The 12,612-nt window shown below is 45.5% G+C and overlaps 1 protein-coding gene across 2 annotated transcripts in view; it reads left to right on the top strand.

Moving 5' to 3' along the window:
- Positions 1-1,321: 1,321 nt before the first annotated feature.
- Positions 1,322-12,612, top strand: part of LOC120952049 (filamin-C) — a 40,350-nt gene continuing 29,059 nt past the window's right edge. Inside the window, exon 1 of one of the 2 annotated variants that reach the window (XM_040371150.2) lies at positions 1,322-1,621. The gene's annotated coding sequence lies outside the window, so the exon portion shown is untranslated. The remainder of the gene's footprint in view (positions 1,622-12,612) is intronic. The other variant, XM_040371142.2, reaches the window with a different exon arrangement.

The raw sequence follows: 12,612 nt of genomic DNA, 5'->3' as shown, positions 1-12,612 counted from the left end.
TTGTCAGTGAAATTGAAATTATTACCAGTGAGGTCGAACTGTATAAGAAATTAAAAAAAAAAATAAAACATGTTAACACTAAAAATCTCGCCATCAAACCTTTTTTTATAAATCACTCAAACATTAACGTAAAGATTCTTCAACCCTCCAGTAACACTTTCCGATCCACCCCTAAAAAAGCAAAAGCTTCCATGAAGCTTCCGCTTCAAGCTCATGCTGCAAGCTTATGCTAATGCGTTCGGAACAGCTTGCACTGAAAGTTCTCAACACCATTCGTTAAAAAGCATTTTAGTTGGAGCTTTTGCTCATATGTTATAATTTTTGTTACGTTTTTTAATCTTTTTCGATATTTTTTTTGAAATAGTTAGTACCGAAAAAAACTTGTTTGCATTTTTTAGGAAAGTCTAAAACTTATGAAAACCAATTCCTAATGGTGTGACAGAAATGGTTTAAAAAGGAAAACCGCCAAAAAGGTATAAAGAGCTGTACGCAACCGACCACAGCTGAGGTCTATACAAATGGTTGAACTAGGCACTGGGAAACTAGGAGCACACATGTCCCCTTAATAATTGTATCTCCTCTGAATAATTGTCGTACAAGCAGTGGTGCGATGAACCAACGGAAGTATACGAACCATATTCTACGAAAAAGGCAAAACGCTCTAAAAGATTTCAATGGGTTGGAGTCTTTGTACAGGTTTTTAAATGATTATATCTGAGCGACCATTGGTTTCAATCTGAGTTGGACAGAGTACCTCAAAGCAGTAGGAGTGTAAAAGAGTCTAGTATCATAAAGGTACTTGAGAAAACGATCTTTAAACAAATGCATTTTAGCTGAAAAACACGAATTCCGAGAACGTATGAAATTTCACGTTTTTAAACAAAAAGACTTTGGTTAAGGTAAGTTGCTAGATTAGTTTTATGATACTGTAAGCGAATTAAAAATTAAAATTATATATGTGTTATTCTTGGTCGCTCTGCCGAAAGATTATTTAACGTTAGTCGGGAGTTTGACAACCCCGCTACCCATCGTGACGGCTTAGCCCTTTTAGCGCTTTCTCGGTAAATTTATTTTCTTTACCAGTTTAATTTGTATCGTTTTTATGTTGATTTTTTCCATTTTAATTTTTTATTATGTTTTTTTAATAGCGAACAAATATTCTATAAAACAAACAAAAATCAACAATTTCTCATGCTTTTTTCATTTCTCAATCTCATTCGCTCTATCTTTCCACCATCCGGCCCATAGTGCAGCAACCAGGCAACCAGAGAGGGCATCTCTCAACGAGCACCGAGACCCGCAACCGCTCAACCATCGCAGCACCGACCGTCACAAAAACTGTCGAGCAGCGCAAGCGTTCGGACGCACGTAACTCCGGTCCCCGGATCAAGCTGAACGGTTTGACGTTCACCACAGTGGAACAATATTGTTGTTTACCGTCAAATCAAAACCAGTGTGTGTGTATGTGTGCGTGATTGTTTCTAATCAACAAGGTGCGGTCGTTGCAGGGCGTACACATTTGCCATCAGTTTCATCGTGTGCTGTTAGAAGATTGTTCACACACAGAGCACAGTAGCGTGTGGCGTCGCCGTGCTGATGTTGCTGCGAAGAATCCGCACAGGTGAGTTGCTGCCGCAAGTGCGAGTGAGCAAGCGAGCTAGTGTTTGAGCTGGTGTGAGTGAGCGGGTGCGGAAGAACGTGCTGCAAAAGGGCGGGAAAAGGGCAGGCAGGGGCAAAGGCAGGGCGTTCAGTTCAGTTTCCAGGAATGTGCGCGCATAAATCGCATGAATCACATCGCCGAGGCTGAAGTGCATCCGCGCCTACTGATCTCTGTGTGTAACCGTCCGCCAGTGTGTGTGTGTGTGTGAAGGTGGTGTGTGACACAAGCAAGCAAGCAAGCAAAAAAAGGGCGGAGGATTAAGATGGCGCACCTTGAAGATATATTGTGCAAGCGCGAAACCGTATCCCGTAGGGCGGCGAGGTGTGTGTAGCGGAGTTACCTGGCAAAGGGAAAGGGAGACTCCCATTCCATCGCTCACGTCGCGCGAACCCTTTCCGTTTCCTTTTGCCTTTTTACACACTTACACCCCAACGACGGGTGGTCAACGGTTCGGTATCGCTGTGCTATTGTTCAGACGAGATCTTGATTTCAAAAAAAGAGAAAAACACCCTTTCGGTCCAGCATCACTACCACCACCAACAGCTCCAGCTGAACACTTCCGCTTTCCGAGCGGCAAGTACCCCAGCATCATCATCATATCGCGTCACCCCGACTAAACAATGCAGTTTCATCAAAACCACTGTGCGCGGTGTGTCTTTGTGTACGTTTTGTGAGTGCACCGCAGTGATTGTGTGGTGGGGTTGCGGGGGAATATTTTTACAAAAATGAAATCATCCCAAAAATAGTAACGCCGTGCGGGCACACCACACAGCGGCTTATGATGGTGATCGGGCGAGTTCATGTGCCCGCGCGTGCGCACTGAACGGTGTGAGGTGAATAATAAAATGTGTCACAATTCAGAAAAAAGTGTACATTAGTGTGTAGGTGTGGTTGCTGGTTGTGTTAGGAGGACAGCATCACCATCAAGCGCGAAATAAACAGTGACGAAAGAAAGAGAACGAAAGTGTTTTACGGCGGATTTACAGACAATCCCCGCGCGATAGAAAAACGATAGATTTCAGCGCAACGCCTAGCGACGAACCTTAGCAACGCAAGGGCTTGCTTCGACGATTTGCTGTTTGCCATGTGTGCCTTCTTTCTTGTGTTTGCGGATGTGGAGTGTGTGTTTGTGTGTTGGTGTTGTTCCAGTGTCGCGAGCCCGCCCATACATGTACCCCCTCCCCCTCTCTCCTTTCTCACCATGAATGTGACCTTGCGACAAGATTGAGCAAAAAAAAAAAGCATCTAAGTCACCATTTTGTAACACCCATTGGGACAGTAAATCGGTAACAAAACGTAACGTACACTCAAACACCTTTAAAACCCACCAACTCAGGTCTACACACTTGTTCCGGTCGTAACGTTTACGATGATTAGGGGGAGAAGGTTAGCTTTCTAGGTCGAAGCGGCAACGTTTGTTGCGTGTATTCCGTCTTTGCTGTAATCGTACAGAACCACTTAACACCACTGTACAGCCCAGGCGAGAGTGTCGCGTACTGCACAGGGAGCGAAGTTTACCGAAGTTTATGTAATAAGGCAAACAAATTACGCAACGGTCAAATACCATTCCGGCCACCGGGACACAGGGGTGGACAAAGGCGCAAGCACAGTGTTGCGAGTGTTGTTTGTTTTGTGTGCGACTGGATTGGATTGCAAGTGCTTTTTCCTTGCCAGATTGTACAGTTTACACATCCCCCTCTTGTACGGCTGGGGAAGCTGGGAAGCTGCTGAAAAACGTAATCGGATTGGAACTGGTTTCAAAAAAACAGAAAGGAAAGCAATGAAAGCACTGCGGGTAATATTCATATTTTATTGCTCATTTTTCAACATACTCTTATGTACACGGGAGGATTTGAAACGAACGTGTTCTTCTCCCATATGTTCGCTTGATTCGGCCCAAACATAGCCGAACGGTTCGGTTGCATGGCAAGCGGATGGGCTTTTCTTCGCAATTGCCATCGGTAGGGTGTCCTTCTACCTTCGCGCTACGGTCTCAGACCTTTTCAATGACCAACGCAAACCCCCCCCCCCCCCCCCCCCCTTAAGCCTTCACCCCTCAAAACCACCCCTGTGGGTGATTTGTTTTGGTGGTGCTACTACCCTTATGTGTATAAAGCAAGAGACAGAGAAAGAGAGAGAGAGAGCTCGAGAGTGAGTGAGTAGGAGAGAGACTCACTGTATCAGTGCGCGTGTAGGTGAGACGAGCTTAAAAAAAAACCAGTCTGCGACGCATTTCGGCCGCATGGTCCAGCATCGCGCGTTTCGTCTCGGCAAGGAGCGAGGCTTTATTTCTCGCTCTTTTCTCCTTCGGATTCTGCTACACGCGTTTGCGCATTTTTTTCTCTTTTTTGCGCCACTCACTCTTTGAAGCTTCATTCTTCCAATCAAGCGCAATAGTGGGGCCAACCCGGGGGTGGCGGTGCGGTTGTGTGTTAATTGCGCGGCGAGTTGCCGCCGGACGTTGCGCCAACGAAAGTGACGGACGACGAGACGACGACAGAATGAAGCAACTCGCGTATCGTACCCGGCAAAGGATCTTATCGTGCAACCGGACGATACGGATACCCTCCGCTCCGTTTCGAAAACTTTCACGATCGTTCGAAAAACAAAAACAAAAAATCGAAAGTAAATCCTTCTCGCACGCTCCGCTGCGCCTGGCAACGTTCTCGAACGCGTGTTTCTATTATTTTTATAACATTATGACATTCCATCGTGTTCGATCGTACGCAACAACGCTCCAAATAAGGCGCGCGAGGGGAACCTCGACGTGTAGAGCACAACCGCACACGCACACGCAGAGGGCACACATACAGGCGAGCGTAAAAATCCAAATACACGAATCATTTCGGGAGGAAGGTGATTTTTGTAGGTTAAGTTCTACGGTGGCTAACACCAGCCGGGGCACGCATCCTACGCATCTGCAGTGCGAACAAAAAAAAAAAACGCGATGGCGTCATCGTCGCCAACAGATCCGGGGCGCCTTCTTCTCACCTTCGGCGAGTGGTATGACCGCGTAACCAACGCAGAGCAACGCAGACCCGAGGAATGCCCGCGTCCTCCGAGTGTTTCTGTATTCAATTCCGAGCACTCCAACGCAGCATCGCAAACACGGGCTAACGTCCCTGGGGTTGCTGGCGTTGCTGGCGGCCACCGCCAGACGCTTGCAAACGATCGAACAACCCAGCTCGAACCAAGCTAGGTGCGTAGGGGTGTTGCGATTGCGATTTGCATTTTTACCGTAGGTCGAAATGGGATCGCGATCGAGGGAGTAAGGGTAGCAGCAGCAGCACCGTGTAACGAACGCTCCCGCACATATCGCGCGTGGTTGCTCGTATTCAGATTCACTTTCGAACGCGAGCTCGGCAAAAGACCGGAACCACCGGAAATAGATGAAGCGAACGTGCGGGGGCGTACCCGGTGGTGATGGAGATTTGCCAATAGGAGAAGAAAAAAACACACACATTATCGATCAATCAACTCCATTCATGTGATGGAGGGGGGATGAGGAAGGCATCAACTGTATACAGGTTTTGGCATACATTAAGCGATTTCTAATCGTTTGCCACATGATCGTAAATAGGCGTGTACGGTTTGATTTCTGAATGGAAACGTTTCTTTGCTAGCTGTTGCCACTTATCCAAAGACTCAAAGTGACGAACCTCAAATAGCTGAAGATACTCATACGATGTGGAGCAGAGTTTTAAACAAAGTATTATGATTTAAATACTAACATGTGGATTTGTACGGTTGTCACCTGTTAAAAGATTTCAACTGTGCCATAAAAGACTTAAAGCGACGAACGTATGAGCCTTGCACACTGTTGCCGCCTATCAAGAGATTCAAAGTGACGAACCTCAACGGCGTCAAGGTACTCATGCAATGTGGTTTTAAACAATGTATTATGATTTATTTGCAAGCGTTTCAGTTTGTATAGCTGTCTCCTGTTAAAACACTTGAACTATGCCACCAGTTAGAAGACTTAACTGATGATCGTTCAAGGCATGTATGATCACACCATGCACCACTAATAAAAAGACTCAAAGTGACGAACCTAAAAATATTTCTCCTGCGACATGACGGATGGATTAAAATAAGAGTATTTTAATTTTAAATGCAAACGAGTCGATTGGAATGATTGACACCTGTTACACAATAGAAAGCAATAATCCTCCAACTCATACACATCGGTCATAATCAAAAGACTTAAAGTGACGAACGTTATTTAATTTACTCAATTTTTTCTCTCTGTGGACAATCATCAATCAATTCGTAGTACCAACCCATCACCACCCGGTGGGCGTGTTGATAGGGACGAGGAAACGCCTTTTTAATCACACCCCCCGATACATCAAAAGGCTCATACGTGATCACATAAGCGACGAACCTGCTTTCGAATTCCGGCCACCTCAACACAGCGCAATAACAATTCATGCAATATAATTTAACAAATTTGATCCATTACGTGATTAACAGCCCCTCCCCCCTCCATCAAGTAGTGATCAAGCCATTTCGCTTCCGGTGTGGGGAATGCGCTCCTTCCCCACGTGCTCCAATTACATTCCTGTTCAACGTACACGTTGAATCACGCCGCGACATTTCTTCTTTCTCATTGTAACGCAGACAGTAGAACAACAACAACAGCAAAAAACAGGGCTCATCACTCAAGATGCGATCGTGCCACTGCTGCTGCTGCCTCGAACTGCACACACAGCTGTGCACGTGCAATCCATTTAATTCTACATACCGTTGAACAAAAAGGTGCATTAGCGAGGGCCAGCTATGTAGCCAGCTGCACTTCGAACGGGCCGAACAATGGCGCAGGGCCTTTAATTTCGAGCGAGCTGCTTGACTCGAGCTGCTGGGAACCGACCCTGACACGTTCTCACAGCACTTTGCCCATTTATCGCTGGTTTCAAGGTTTCCGGGGAAGAGAGCAGATTCCCTGCAAGCCCGGCTAGGAGAGGTAGCAGCAGATAAGCAAATGCGAAATGTATGGATGGAACTCTATGTTAATGAAGTGTTTAAGTGAGAAGCTACCGCGGAGGTTGGTGGAGGAGCGCTTATCAACCGAATTAAATCTGATGACACGATGAACCTTAAGCACGTGCGTGTTTTTATGCACGCTTTTTGTGTGTCTGAACAGTTGACCTACTGCAAGGGCATTGAAATGTCAAAAAAGGGTAACAACAATAGCCGTTTGATGTGCAAAACATGATGACGTGGGGCGGCATAGAAACGAAAACCATCCACGGTTTGGGAATTAATTGTGCAATTACACAGTGCCTGGATTTATTTTGTCATTTATTCCGCTGCACTGATGATTACCGCTCTCTACGACCGGGAATGACCAAGCAGCAGCCGCACACCGCTGGTAGCACATTCACCGGGTGGCCCACTTCGCAGCTCGATGAATTAGACTCATTAGACAGGGCGGCAAACAAAAAGAAATCTACCCCCAACAACCGTGCAAAGACTCAAATTGAATGATTTGTTTTTGTCTTTGCGAGCGGCATCTTCGACGGAGCATCAACGCTGCCTCCCATCGAATCGGAGTGCTAATTTGATAATAACTTCAGCGCACCGTCTCTTGTTTTGGTTGGGCGGTCGTCCCCAAACCCCCCAAAACAAGGTCTGGTGTAAGGCGCCGTCGTGAAGAATTCTTTGCATTTTTTTTTTGTTGTTTTAGCATGAAACATTCAATTAAACCGAGCGACATTGTCGAACTTCCATATTGGGCGCGCGCAGAAAAAGGTAACGCAACGATATTAAAAGCCCGGAAAGTCCTTCGCGGTTGTCATATTTCAGCATAAAGGATGTTGTGGATGTGCATTATCACAAAAGGCAAGCGGACTCATGCAGGAGAAGAGGGCTCAAGGTTGCGTTTCGGAATTGTTCGGTCGGTCGGAATTGCCATGTACGATATGCCATTTCGATCGCTTTGAACCCTAATGATTGTGCGGTTATTAGTCAACGGGCTGACCTCTTCGCCGACCCTCAACCGTCGTCTCAAGCTTGATGTGTGGCGCGTATTATTTTCTCCTCCTGCCAATTCAGTCTACCGCTCAGTGCTATGCCTTCTCCCATTCATTCGACATGACCATCAGCATCGATAGCGCGACGGCAGTTTATCTTCGCCAGTCAAGGTTCCCACAGTCAAGGGAGATGATTTTTTTTATTATTAAATCTCTTCGTAGCTTTTCTCTTTCTCCACCCCTACTGGGGCGGACGCAGGCGATTATCATTATGGTAAAGTTGTTGGCAGGCCTGAGCAGCCGAAGAGACAGTTCGGGTGACACAATTTTCATACCGTCCCATTTCCTTCTGCCGGTAGCGACTTTCGCGAACGCCGAGAAAACCGAGAAGCGCACAAAACGCAACACAAAACTATTAGCCGGAGAGCGTGTCAGAGAGCAACGAACGACCTACTGCTGGATTGGCTGACGCGGTCTTAATTAACCCACCATCGCCATTATGTCAGGTGGGGTTGGTAGTATTGCGGGTGCTCAATCGTTGGCTACCGGGCTACCGTATCAAGATAAGATTCGCACGTTCGTTCGCGACGGACTCTCGCGGTGCGATTTGTGTTTCAATTATTTTCTAGCTCATTGCTTCCTCCACGACCAGCTGTGCGCGCGAGCACGGTACGCACCAATCGTAATTGATTGTGGTGATTTTTGGCCGCAAAGCCTCTACCCGCCGCAGGTAGCGTCCAATAACCGGACCAACAATTTGGGTCGGCAAAGGGTTTGGTACCGGTTTTTTTTTCTTTTCGGGAGGGATTGGTATGTAGTACAAGATTGTAGTTATTACATAATCAAAGAAGAGAGAGGCAGAGAGAGAGCGAGACAGTTGGATTGAAAGGCCTTTTAATACGATCATTCCGATCAGCTGGGAGGGGAAAAAGTGGGCAACAGCGACACCAATGAAGATCTCTGCCAAAGTCACAAATGTGACGGTTTTGGGATCGTTTAAAAACCCAAGAAGAAGAAGAAGAAGAAGAAGAAGAAAAAAGGGCAAACTAATTGGGGTACAATATTTATGCTTCCTGGCACGGCACGGCGCAAATTGCCAAGCACCACCGAACCGTGCACAAACCAAAAGCTCACACCTCGCGACGCTTTAGGCATTCGTATTTCGACGCTTCCCGTTTGTTTTTTGGCAGCTGCGGGCCAGTGCTTGCCGCTGAAACCTTTCCATTTTTCCAAAACGTTTCAAAACTCCGTACCCGCTGCTCCTCCTCCAACCAGGCTCCTCTTCATAACCTCAAAACCTATCGATGCGTAGCGGGAAAACTAGACATGCGACGACGCCAACGAGTGCAGCCGAAAAAGCAAGTGTCTTGCAAGCCGAAGAGCAAGCAAGGTGTGAGAAGGAGTGTGTGGTTTGATTCCCCTTCCCAAGCCCCAGTGACCAGGACGTTTGAAAGTCCAATTGGTTGCATTTCGTGACCGGTTACTGATGATGGACTCCGGAAAAAAAATCGACCGGCTGGCTGAAGTGTGCCAGTGTATATTGGAGTCCATCCATTTACTTTTGTATTTACTACACCTTTGCAACCATTTTATTGAGCCAAACAAACAAAGCAAAACAACACAAAAAACTGGTATGTAAAAGGTGAGTTGTGAGGATTGAGGATTTGAAATGGCAGTGCCAGCAGCACGATCAGCTATCAAGAGGACGACGATCGTTGATTGAAATCACCGTCGATCAGCAACAGCACTTTTATTCAATACAAATGCCATACTCGTGCGGGCTGACCTTCGGCGCCCGGTTGTTTGATTGTTTGTTTGCTTGTTTGGTTGTACAAAAAAAGAGAAGCAAAATGATAATGTGACCGATTACCTTCCCTCCATTTGATGCAAAAGGCCATCAAACAAAACACACTGAAAAACACACAGCAACTTATCATCTGCTTATTGGCAGGCAGGCTGTAGAAGGAAACTCTCCTGCAATGCTGTCGCTATAGTGAGCTTTTTTTGAATAAAGAAAAGGCCGTCCCCATGCGTGACCAACCTGTCTCGTAAAGTAATAGATAATGAGGCGGTTTATCGATATCGATGTGTGCTCCATTCGGTTTCCGGCCATCGTGAACGCAGAAATAGCACACGTCATGATTTAATAGGTTTTCCAATATGGAGCTGCGTAGTGCGAACGATTCCAAAACCGCGCCAATGCGTCAACGCACCCGGGGAGGGTTTTATGCTGGTTTGACTCCGGAGTCCACGGCACCACCCGGGTCACACCTTTCCGAGTGCGTTGTCATTCCACTTCCGCCGTTCGATCGCCATGTGCATGTGGCGCGCGTGTTTGCCGATGGCGATGTCACCTGGCCTCGCGATGGCGACGCGGCACCTTACTGCCATTGCTCATGTGAATGCCGCCACAACCAGCAGATGGCAGGCTAGAAGGTGAGCATTTAGTTGAATATTCATTAGAAGAAGCAAAGCGAGCCACAATTAAAGCCGCGCCACCAAGCGACGAACCTTCCGAGCGGGTTTATGAGCTCACCGCCGCGTAAGGAATTTTACTGTTGATTGATCAACAAATCAACAACCAGGGACGACCGCGGGCACAATGACATCGCGCCTGTGTGCTGGTTGTAAGCTCGCGTCATCATGCAGCCATCTCGCGGGTTAAACGGTGTGGCAATACATTACAAAGCAGGAAACTCCCCAATGCAATTAAAACATTGTCCAATAATTAAAAATAAATTGTACAATAAGATACTTTTTTCTAATAGTTTTCCTTTAAAATACACACACTTTTTGTCGCACCCAACAGCGCTGCTCACAGCCGGCGGGTTGTGACGGTAAACAACAGTCGACGACTATTCACGATCGTTGTGTTTGTGACGATCGCGTTCAACGTATGCACACAGCCACACGCAAACAGAGTGCCAGCTCGTACTATTACACCTGTAAAGCCAGTGGGTGGGTGTTCAGAGGGTGGAACTGATGCTTGCGAGGAATGCGGGGAGAGCTTCCCCCCACCTTGAGTGTGCGGCGCGCACCGGTGTGGTGACCGATTTTGTTTTCGCGCTCTGTCGTGGTGGTATGCTGTGCGCACTGCGTTACGTCATCTTCACCAGTGGAAATGGTCAGCATTTACACACATGTGCAAATGGGCAAAAGAAGAGGGTGTAAGAAAGAGAGAGAGAGAGAGCGAGAGAAGAGTGAAAGAGAATGGAAATAACAGCATGGCTTCAGTTTCACTTGGGAAACACATGTTTTTAGATAGTTGTACATTCTAAAGAAAAAGGAGGAAAGCAAATAAGCAAACTTCAACCAGACATGAGTCATGTGTTAAAACATTTGTTTAAACATATTTTCAGTTACTAGCTTTAGTGAGTGAAAAGCTTAAAAAAATAGTAAATAATGAAATCGCTCATTCCTAATATTAATTATTCCGATAACGATATACAGTTTACTTTTACGTTTCTTGTTGCAAGTAGGAATAACGCAGTCAACAGGTGAACATCATTTAAAAAATGGCATATTCGATAACAAACTAAAAGCAGAGATTTGATTTTTTGTAGAATGGTAAAAGTATGATTAAGAAACGCCATTGAAAAGGAATCAATATCGGTACAATTTGGTGTATTATAAGCGGTGTTTTAAGAGAACATGCCATGCTTTTAAAGGTTTTAACGATCAATTTGTAAGTAGGAAATATACATCTCCTTCGATTATAGCACTGAAAACTGTACAAATTGTACACAAATGTCAAACACTAGTTTGTTTTTTGGAAAGACTGCAGTTTTCAAAGGATCTGATGTAATTGGCGGTCCCTATATAGAGCATTCTCTTCTGTAGTGTGGTGTGGTTATGCATATCGTTGGATAAAACGTATTGAAAACGTTTCAAAAAATACGACACGACATGCTATACGACTTCTAAGATGGCCGAACTGTTCTGAGATTCCCTGTAGATCGAGGTGCTTGTTACTAGGTATAGAAAGCTTTTAAAATCGTCGAAAAATAGGCGAAAGTGATTTTTTAGAAAATTATTAAATAGATGCGCCATAGAAATAGATGCGCCAAGAGTAAAATAAATATTCACATACCGATATCTAGTTCAAGGCATAACAGTTTCGTACAAGTGGAGCGTCACAATAATATTTACGCATTTCCGACTGTTTATGAAAACCAGGTCCTGAGGCAGGCAGCACAAGCAAGCAAGTTGCGTTAGGGATAAGTTTTCACTACATAATTTTATAAAATATCGGAACGTAAAGAATCTTCGACCAGTCACAATGATGTTTGACGTTTAGACGGATAGTCAATCCTTGCTACGGGGGGACGGTCCATTCTAGGTTTGAACCCATGGCGAGCGACATCTAATAGAGTTGACGACTGTACCATGGGACCGCTTGTCATCTAATAGTCGCAATGAGGTTCTTCCCTCTAGTCGTTTTTCGATTGTATGAGCGTCTACTAGCATTAGTTCAGCATTTAAAGTATTATTGTATTTTACATCTATCTCTCGTTAAGCCGAATGCGGCGGATTTTAAGTGTAGTAAAATTGCACAAAAATTAGTGTTATTTTGGCTAAAAACCGTGAAACTCGAGATACGCGATATTTTGTGGCCGTTTTCAGTCTCTAATTATACTGTATCTCGTGAATCAGCTGTAGTTAGTATAGTGATGGGGCGTTTGTGTACTATAGTCGTCAAATCGTAAGACTTAATAACATGCCCGTCATGGGTTCAAGCCTCATATATGGTCCTCCTCTCCCTCCGTCTGACTACATCCGGCTGCTTGGTACAGAATCTGTCTTGAAAGCCTTAATAGGCCTGCATGTCCGCGTAGGACATTAAGAAAAGAAGAAGGAGAAGGTGTAGTTAGTACACTTTCTGAACTCTATCTATGATATTGAGTAACACGTTACCTTGTTTATGATGTGACAGTCTATGACAAGTCGTCGCATGGACTTCAACAGGGATACGAAAAATAT

This window comes from Anopheles coluzzii, chromosome 2 (assembly GCF_943734685.1).
Source record: "Anopheles coluzzii chromosome 2, AcolN3, whole genome shotgun sequence".
Classification (NCBI taxonomy): Eukaryota; Metazoa; Arthropoda; class Insecta; order Diptera; family Culicidae; genus Anopheles; species Anopheles coluzzii.
Note: the sequence above shows the minus strand (reverse complement) of the source record. Positions and strands in the feature narration are given on the sequence as shown.